Genomic DNA, 10,835 nt, shown 5'->3' with positions numbered 1-10,835 from the left:
ATTTTTATTTTTTGAATAACTTGAAAACCGCTCGACCGATCGAGTTCAAAATCTAATCAGTTCTAGTCTTGTTGAGTCCTTTCGATTGTCGTTGAGTTCGTCCAAATCGGTTGATTCGTTCCAAAGAAATTACCGAAAAAAAAACATTTGCATGCATACACATCCGGACACACACACTCATGCGGTTAACTGGAAATGGTTGGAATAGCTTCTTACGACCTCAAATCGTCGAAATCTGATGAACTCGATTTTCGAAAATCGGACCAAAACCATTAATTTCCTCTTTTTTTTTAATTTTAAATTTTCATAGCAGGAAGTTATAAAAAAAATATTATATATGTATATATATATATATAGTAGGGTGTGTCAAAAAAAAATGATTTTATTGTTTTTTAGGTCTCATAGTCTCAAAAGTTTCTTTGGGACCTAAAAAAAATCCTCCTAAAAAATCAGTTCGATATCTCGAAAATTGAGCTGGCGGTTTACAAGTTCGTATTCGCATTTAAAATACATGTAAAAATTTTTTTTTTTTAGTTTTTCGAGGAAAAATCAAAGTTCGAAAAGAATAATTTTTTTTTTATGTATAATTATTGTTTTTATTTTTTTGTTATTATTTGGTGGTATTTTTTTCTTCTAATTTTAATTTGCAATCGTCTATATAATATCAATTTTATGCAAGATATTATTATTATATCATGCTCATATAAAGTTAAAGAAAAAAAAATTTTCCGTACAGCAATAATTTATTTTATAAATTATAAATAAATAAATGAATAAATAAATAAACATTTCTTGCATAAAAATAGATATTATATAGAAAATTGCAAATTAAAATCAGAAGAAAAAAATTCCACCAATTAATAACAAAAAAGGAAAAACAATAATTATACATTAAAAAAAATTTTTTTTTTTCGAACTTTGGTGGCTTGTAACATTTTTCATATTGTAGTTAGGAGCATGACTATTTAGGACATTTTTGTAGGGAATTTAATTTCCTATAAGGATATGAAATTCAAAATTGGAAAAAAATTTTTTTTCTCTGATTTTTCCTCGAAAAACTAGGGCTAAAATTTTCAGCATAGTCATCAATTTACAAGTATAAACTACTGTTGCCACGAGAAAGAAAAAATTTAGAAATTAAAAATTCGAATTCCAATCATTCTTGATCTTTTCAAAATCCGTGAGCGACCTTTCGAAAATTTTTTATCGAGCCAATTTTGGGAGAGGCTTTTTAAAACATCGTAATCCAACAAATTTTCATGCGAGATCGAAAAAAAAAAAATAGTCGGTTTTTTTGCGCCACCCTAATATATATATATATATATATATATATATATATACTAGAATGCGTCATTTCGGAGCAATATTTTTTTTTTTAAGTGCATGTAGAAAAAATTATAGTTCAACTCAAAAAAAAAATTTTCGCGCCAGAAAAAAAATTCTATGTCGATTACAGACTTAACTCATTAAAAAATTCGATTTTCCCATTTAAATAACACGGGAAAATTTTTAACTTCCCGTTAAGAAAATCCATGATTTTCATAAATTTCGGGAAGTTATTGTTTTCATCTCGATTTGCGAAAATCGAAATTTCATGAGATGTCGACGTTCTGAGTTCTTATGAAGCTATTCTGACTGTTTTTAGAATGATGCCCGAGTGTCTGTATGCGCGCGCGCGCGCGCGTGTGTGTGTGTGTGTGTATAGGTGTGTGTGGCCGGTCTATAACTTTTTAACTAATGAACAGATTTGGATGGTTGAGCCGGCAATCGAAAAAGCTTCTTGGCCATCAACTTTTCTGAAAATTTCAGATCATTTGATCAAGTGGACTTGAAAATATTGGCGAATTACGAAAAAAAAAAATTTTTTTTTTAGTTTTTTATTAATTTCTCAGAAACGAGTCTAACGATCGACATTAAAATCTAATCAGCTCTCGGGCGTTTTTGCGAATATCTTTAAAATAACTAAACCAAACGATTTCAAAATCTGATCAGCTTTAAACTTTATCAAAACGAGGCGATTGCTACTTCAAACATGAAAATTAAATCATTTGTCAATGAAGTATCGTGGGAAAAACAAATGATAAAAAACGTTTTTTTTAAAAACAACGGCATACAAAAGTATTTCTGAGCTAGAAGAGATAACCGAGACACCGATTTTTTTTTAGCTATAAGTATTTTTAACTCTTTAAGGGGAGGGGGGGGTATGGGCTAAAAATATTGGCTCCAAATTTGAAGTCGATCAGAGCAAAACTTTCGAAGTTATTAACTAATTGGTCTTCTTAGAAATTAAAGGCTGAAGAAATCAAAGCTGCTGCAGGGACTCGACTTTATGGAGCTGGAATCGATGATTCAGTGTAAGTTAAAAAAAAAAAAATTTCTTTTTTTTTTTTTACTTTTTTAGCATCTAAAACTTTACACGCATTTTCCTCGAAACTACTTTTTCAAAGTCCGTGAGCACTGCTATTTCAAAACTACATTACCAATTCATTTCAAACTTGGTACACACTTTCTACGTATAAAAAACCTCCCCCCAACGTTGAGTTCTAGAATTTTTTTTTACATCAAGGGGGTTTCCCACCCCTCAAATGACGCAAATTTTCAGAAAAAAATGGTATTTTTTATTTTAAATGACCACAAAAAGTTGAAAAATGAAAAAAAAATAATCAGGGAACGTTGGGGGGGGGGGGGGGGGGTTAATAATGCTTTGATTAAATTTCAATGTTTTTTTTTTTCATATAATTTCCAGCTGAGATACACTGCTCACCGCACTGTGAAAAATTTCCAACAAATTTCACTATGGGTGCATTGTAACCCCGGACCATAAGAAAACTGGTACAAAATTTACAAGCGTCCCATAGTAAACGTATGCGCATACCGTTTACTATGGGACACTTGTAAATTTCGTACCAGTTTTCTTATGGTCCGGGGTTACAATGCACCCATAGTAAAATTTGTTGGAAATTTTTCACAGTGCGCAAATCATCTTTTTTTAAAGACGTTCTGGTAAACGTTCCATCACCGGCTTGTTTGCAAATTCTATTACCTAAAAAAATTACCTAATGTTGTTAAATATAAACATAATAATGTTCAAAAGGTTTTAATAATGTTGTTCAATCCATACGCCTAAAAGAAATTCATGAAAAAGCGTTTTTTTTTACGATTTAGCCCATACCCCCCCCCCCCCCCCTTAAAAAATCAATCAATCAAATAGACTAATATATATTTTTGTAGGAAATTGAACGCTCTACAAAATAAAGGTCTCTTATCATTTTTCGATAAATCCACCTATTCAAAAGTTATACGAGCTCGAAGTAAAGTTGGAGATATTTTTGCTTTTCTGGCGAAATTATCAGACTTGTCACAAAATGTTGTAGGCTATTTTTTATTGACAATTATATTCTGTACAAATTATTATCAGTAAAGTTTTTTTAAATTCCGCATTGTTTTCTAGTTATTTCCATTTTAATGTCGAGCTCTTGAAATCGATCAGAACCAACTTTATAAAGAGCTTGAAATATTAAAATGAAAATAACTAGAAAACAATGTGGAATTTAACAAAACTTTACTAATAATAATTTGTAGAGAATAAATTTGTTAACGAAAAAGATTCTACAATATTTTGTAATAAGTCTGATAGTTTCACCGGAAAAGCAAAAAGATCTCCAATTTTACTTCGAGCTCTGGTAACTTTTGAACAGATGGATTCATCAAAAAACGATAAGAGACCTTTTTTGTAGAGCGTTCAATTTTCTACAAAATAATATATTAGCCTATTGGATTGATTGATTTTTTAAAAACTTAAAAATGCTTATAGCTAAAAAAAAATGTCTCCGTGTTATTTACATGGGACAATCGAATTTTTTAATGAGCTAAGTCTGTCATCGACATAGAATTTTTTTTCTTGCACGAAAATTTTTTTTTTGAGTTGATCCATGGTTTTTTTCTACATTTTTTACATAAATATATATAATCGCTTAAAATGAACTATTTAAACATAGACAGATAATTGAATATTTAATTATATAATTAAAAAACAACTCTGATCCTTTAGTAGTATTTACGAATTTACTTATACGTTTTGTTTATATGCTCATTAATGTACAAAATATATAAAACAGATGCTCATATTATCATTATGTTTTAAAAGTTAAAAATTAATGTATTAGTTTTTAACATTTATTTGAATAATGAATCGCAAGAAATATTATTAATACAAAAAAAGATTGGACATGTTACAGGTTATTGATGAAATGAAATACACAAGTAGTTTAAATGTCAGCTGAAAACCAGCTTGTATCAATTCTTCCTACAGCTGTGATCGTCTAGAGGTCTAGGACTCTACGTTGTGGCCGTAGCAACCCAGGTTCGAATCCTGGTCACAGCAATGTATATACATTGTCACAGAGGGAAGTTTTTTTTTTTTTTTGTTTTATTTTCATTTTCTCATCACCTACTTTTTTTGTATCTGAATCTAAATGATTCAGAAACAGATAAATATACATCTTTCCGTTGTTTTTCAATGTTTAATTGTAATAAATAATAAAATCAATAGATTTGTGACGAATAGAATTGTAGGTAGCTGCGCGCGCAGTCTACAATCAATATGTCATGTATCGATACTTGGAAAAAATTATAATCAAAAAATTATTAAGTGACTTGTCAAAATTAAATTTTATTTAACAAAAGAATCTAATGAATGTCAAATTAATGTAGTAATTTCCATAATAATGTCTTATTACAGTGATTTATTATTTAAAAACATTAATCTAACGTGAATAAAAAAAAAAAAATTTTTTAATTTGAGTAAAGAGATAACATCAAGTGCAAAGTATTTAGTAATATATGTATTAAAAATAAAAAAACGACTTGATAAGTGATTATCAAGTACAAAAATGTAAAATAAAAGGAAATAAAAGTAGAAAACTATATATGAAACTAAAACTAGTGCTTTAATGGGTACGACAATGGAATCTGTATGTAGTTATACAGACAATAGCTGCGGCAACAATCAAATCAGTAGTACTATCATCCTCATACCATTATCCTTTGATCCACAAGCTCACTCACTCGTAGGGCGGCAAACACTCCTGATTGCCCAACCCTCTGGTGGCCTCCTATATATATATATATATATATATACGACACTCTTTCTGTCTCATACAGTACAGTAACTAACTTAAAACTAAATTTGTTCTTTCTCTTTTCAAATGTTTAAACAGCCTTAAACTCGACAGTTAAATGCCAGTTTAAACAATACGCTGAGTTAGACTTTGGTATATTCTTCACTCAATTACGTACATTTTTAATAGGAAAAAAAAAAAAATAATGAAAATGAAAATCTGTATAATAAAAATTATTAAATAAATTGGTATTTCATAATATAAATTTCATTTTCGTTGTCTATAGCAACTTAATTTTAAGTGCAATCAAATAAATCTTTGTCATAAGAGAAATATTCCTAAAGTTAATATTTATATAGAGTGAAATTATTTATACACCGTAAAAAAGCGTTGTTAAAATGAACTCGCACCGGTGTAGTGGTGCGCTACTTAGTGGTATTATCCAACCGGTGTTATTAAAAAGGTGTACATGTGGAATAAACTAACTTCAATCGGAGTGATGATGGTGTAAGCTTTTTAAGATCTGCAAAACAGAAAAAAAATAATATTATTTCATTAAAATTGTGAAATTATCATTAATTGAGATAAAAAAAATTTCATTATCTATGGCATAAACAATATCACTTTTACTCAACTAACCAAATTGCATATGTTTAATTACTTATCAAATGAATTATTTAGGAACAATTATTTTTATCATAACCCAAGTTGGAGTTTCAGTTTTCTTTTGGTTCTCTCAATTCTCAAAATTATGCTTTTGATTCTCCTACATTCTCCTTAGAGATATTTTGATGCTCTTACACATTATCTTCACGTTTTTTTGGACCAGCCGAAAATTCAGAAAAAAAATTTTTCTTACCGTCGAATTATTTTTACCATCAAATTATAAAAAATTTATTATACAGTAGGACCTCGTTATAAGACTACCTCGGGGCTGTAGGGGAAAAAGTTATTGGAATTGAGATACCCCCACTATTGTGCTTAACAATATTTACATCCAAGCCTCGCCATAAAACTATCGCCGTTTTGCGTTTTATTTATGTATTCGGTTTAACTCTACTCTATTATACAGTGAATGTATTTCATGTAGAATTTTGTCGTTCTTTTCTGTTAATTAATTATGTGATACCACGACATTTGAAGTATTCTTTGTAAAAATAAATTATTTAATCTAAAATCTTTATGTACTTACATTTTATCTCGATTTTAGTCGTACTGGTCGTTAGTCTTATAGCGAGATTGCGGCGCAAAACTTTTCTTGAGTTGTTGGTGGGGGAAGCGTTTCGAGCAAGTTTTAACAGATTGAGGGGAAGAGTCTTATAACGGGTAATCTTGTAACGAGGTCCTACTGTACCTATCCATTTTTCGGCTGATTCTCTATGCCTATAGAGCAAATTTGACCACTAAAAATATTTGAAAATGAAAAATTTTTTTTTAATTGATAAATTTTTCAATTCGATTAATTTTTACAGTATTCACAAATATATAGGGAAGGGGTAGGGTAGGCAATACGGGGTATACCGGGGGGGATATAACCCCAAAATTTTATAAAAAAAAAATCTTTTTCTTTTTCGTCTAATTACTATATAAATCCGATATATTTGTGTCTTCTTAGCCCTACGCATGACACCTGAGGCGAAATGGACCAGCCGAAAATTCTGAAAAAATGATTCTCTCATATTTTTATCGTCAAATTAAAAAAAATTTAATATATTAATCCATTTTTCGGCTGATTTTATATAGCGGGCACAAATTTGGCCACTAAAAATATTCGAAAATAATAATTTATTTTTCAATTGATAAAATTTTTTAAATAATGCAAAATGATCTATGATCTAAAAAAATCAAAAAACACGTTTTTTGGGTTCAAAATAAAGACAAATAACAAGTATAGAATTGTTTTTTTTTTTTTAATTAAATAACAATTAGTAATCAACCTCATTGCGGAGAAATGATTTATTACACCTTGAAAAATTTTTTTTGAGCAATATAAAACCAAAAATAGCCATCAAGAGAAAGAAATACATTTTCAATAATGAAAACAATTTAAAGAAAAAAAAAAATTATCATTTTTTGGAGGAAGGCCTTTCTGCCCCACAAAAAAAATTTTTTTTTTCTTTTCAGAAATTTGGCAAAATTTCCACAAATTTGTTCGAAATAGGAAAAAATTAAAGTGATCTGATGGTTGAAAAGTCACTAAAAGTAATAATTGGCATAGGGAGGCTGCTCCGCCCCACCCTCCCCTAATAAGTAATTTTGTAAGACATAATTAAGCGATTTTCTACACTGATAGAAGGATTTCTTAGTATTAAAAAAGATTTGTTAATATTTAACAAATTATTTCTTAACGGAGCTTTATTTAAGAAATATTTATTAATATTTAACAAATCATTTCTTAAACATCATTTTTTTGTATTTAATAAATATTTCTTAGCATCTAATAAACGATTTGTTAATATTTAATAAACGATTTCTTTCCATTTAAAAAATGATTTATTAGTATTTAATAAATCACTTTTTAACATTTAATGAATCCTTTTTTAATAATTAATAAATGAATATTTTATATTTAATATATTTTTTATTATTTGAACAAATTTTTTTTTTATATTTAAGAAATTATCTATTAACTTATTTATTAAAATTTAATTCATAAAATCACACAGTTCAAGAATATATATCTATATATGTTTTTGCATGCAGCTACACACATTCATTAATATTTATATTTATAAACAAAAATAACTAAAACAACCATCGTATAAAATTTTCTGTTCTTTTAATTTCAAAATACAATTTCATAGTAATTAACACTATAACTAGAATAAACAAATTAAAATTTCTTATATTAAACTACGCTGAGAAATAACATAAAATCCGTTTGATAGTACATGTGTTTTTAATGGTTTTATATTTGATTAAAATTGAACTGAATATAATTAACAAGGCTTCCATATTTTCATATTTATAATATGGATGACAATTTACAAAACACTTCTGATATAAATATTATTTAAGTATATGAGAGCTTCAGTTGTAGGTTACGTTTAACCAACAATGCAAGCTAGAACGGAGTAAAAAATATGACGTCGCAACGACACACACATATAGCTCTTTTAATACGTGTACACTACTACAGGCTCGTGTGTAGCCCTCTACCGACAAATTCGTCTAAGAAATATTTATTAAATATTAACAAGCCTTGTTTGGTGCTAACAAATATTTCTTTTATGTTAATAAGACTTTGTTAGCATTAAAAATATTTCTTAATAATAAAGAAGTTACTTATTTCATTATAATAAATATTGTTAATAATTACTAAATATTTGTTAAATCCAAAAAAGTCAGTTGAGAAAAATTTAATAAATCAATTTATTACTCCTAAACAAATCCTTCTATCAGTGTAAGGATTCACGAAAATTGTAGACAAACAATCTCTAAAAAATGTTTGAAAAAGGTCGTAATTCAGTAAGGGATATTAAATTTTTTTTAATTTAATGAACGAGAGATTAGTAGAATCCCGGAATGCAGCCGCGGAAATGCGTTTAAATTTTATTTTTGAGAAATCTCGTTCTTCCATATATTTCGGCTGCCGAATTGCTTTTTGTATTTATTTTTACAGTGAAAAATTAATTTGGATATGTAATACGTTTATAAAAAATACAAAATGAAAAAAAGAGAAAACCAACAACAATTTTAAATACTTATAGAACACCTGTAACACGTGGTAGGAAGTGACGCGCGAGTAATCATATATTATATAGCTATCAAGAACCAAAAATTGTTAAATTGTTACTCAATAATTTTTCCCACAATAAATAAACAAACTAAAGAAATATTTAGAGTATAATATAAAATTCTCAAACAAAATATTTTTGGATTAATTAAAAAAAAAAAATTTTTTTTTTTTGTGAAAAAATCTGAAAAGAAGAAATCAAAAACGAGTTCACTGTTACGTTGTTTGTGTGCATCGCGAGTTCATATTCAACCGAATGGTTACAGACCGTTTTGTTTTAGATGCGGGTATATATATATATATATATATATATATATATTTATAAAATAGTCAGTTGATACAAGTTGATGATACTAAAAACATTGGAAAACTGAAGTTCATAATTTTTAACTTCCCGCTAAGAAAATCGACGATTTTCAAAAATTTCGGGGTTATTGTTTTCACCCCGATTTTCGAAAATCGAGTTTTCATCAGATGTCGACGTTTTGAGGTCCCAGGAAGCTATTCTGACTATTTTCAGAATGATGTCCGAGTGTGTGTGTGTGTGTGTGTGTGTGTGTGTGTGTGTGTGTGTGTGTGTATGTAAACTCTTTGTAACTTTTGAACTAATGAATCGATTTGGGTGGTTGAGGTGGCAATCGAAAGAGCTTGTTGGCCTTCAACTTTCCTGAAAATTTTAGATTATTTGATAGAATAGACTCGAAAATATTGGCGAATTACGAAAAAAAAAAAAAATTTTTTTTTTAGTTTTTTATTGATTTCTCAAAAACGACTTATACGATCGACTTCAAAATTCAATCAGCTCTAGTACTCAATAAAACGCGTCGATTGACACCTCAAACATCAAAATCGGATAATTCGTTCGAGAGTTATCGCGGGAGAAAAAAATGGTGAAAAACGGTTTTTTCTAAATATTTTCGAAACGACTGACGCGATCGATTTCAAATTTTAATCAGCTCTAGAATTCAATAGAACGCGCCGATTGCCACGTCAACTATCAAAATCGATTGATTAGTTCAAAAGATATCGGCGTTGAAATATTAAAAAACCAACATTTAATGTTATTTTTTCCGGATAAATCATAATATAACGGACTAAAATGTGGCTGATATCATACCAACTCATCTTCTTTATGGTTTCTTTCGATCATATAATGTCATCGAACTTGGTTTTTAGTTTAAATCATATTATCAACAAAAAAATCGATGAAACGTAGTTTTTAATATTTTTATCGGATATTTCATATTTTATTGTTTCTTACACGAGTCAAGACTTATTTAAATCTTGATTTTGATCCCTGACATTGATTTCTGCCTCAATACACTTATTTTACTGAACATAATCAGGAACTAAATTTTAAAAACCGCTTCATTGATGATTTTCGATTCTTAAATTTTCAAACTTCAGCATAACAGGTAACTTGTTAGAGCTTGAAAAGATCATAAAAAAACAATTGCATGTGATAGCATTTACGAGCTCGAAGAGCTCGAAATTATATCTACACTAATGTTTTCGAGCTCTTTGAGGTCGAAAACAGCGGGAAGTTTTAGGGCTGGCCCGCAGGGTCAACCGACAGACCGATTTTTTTTTTTTAAATAGACTTATTAAATTTTTTTCTAAGCTTTATTTATTGCCAGTTGAATTCGAGTTTATTATATAGTGATAATTTTACGAAAAATTTAATCTTCAAAGCTTTATTTATTTAATGACATGCATATTGAACATTACAGGATAAATTGAACTTTTTATTTAATCGTATTTTTCTTAAATTATTCAATCCTCAAGATTTAAGTTTAAAAAAAGTATAGATACATAATATATAGTAGATATAGTATAGTTTTAAACACATGGTTGATTGAAGTCATAACAACTCAAACTCAACCAGTACTGGGGTAGTTTACCACCGATTAATCCACCCTCAAAAGCTTCAAGCTATCTCTTGGATGTTGATTGGTCAGAGCAAGCCACTCCTCTAGGCG

General features: G+C 28.6%; 1 non-coding gene across 1 annotated transcript; it reads left to right on the top strand.

Annotated features, from left to right (window-relative positions):
- The first annotated feature begins 4,311 nt into the window (after positions 1-4,311).
- On the top strand, positions 4,312-4,384 carry Trnah-gug (transfer RNA histidin (anticodon GUG)). The gene has a single exon. It is a non-coding gene; the product is annotated as a tRNA-His (tRNA).
- Positions 4,385-10,835: the final 6,451 nt, after the last annotated feature.

This window comes from Microplitis demolitor, chromosome 4, assembly GCF_026212275.2.
Source record: "Microplitis demolitor isolate Queensland-Clemson2020A chromosome 4, iyMicDemo2.1a, whole genome shotgun sequence".
Classification (NCBI taxonomy): Eukaryota; Metazoa; Arthropoda; class Insecta; order Hymenoptera; family Braconidae; genus Microplitis; species Microplitis demolitor.
The sequence above is the reverse complement of the archived record's forward strand: the minus strand, read 5'-3'. Positions and strand labels throughout refer to the sequence as shown.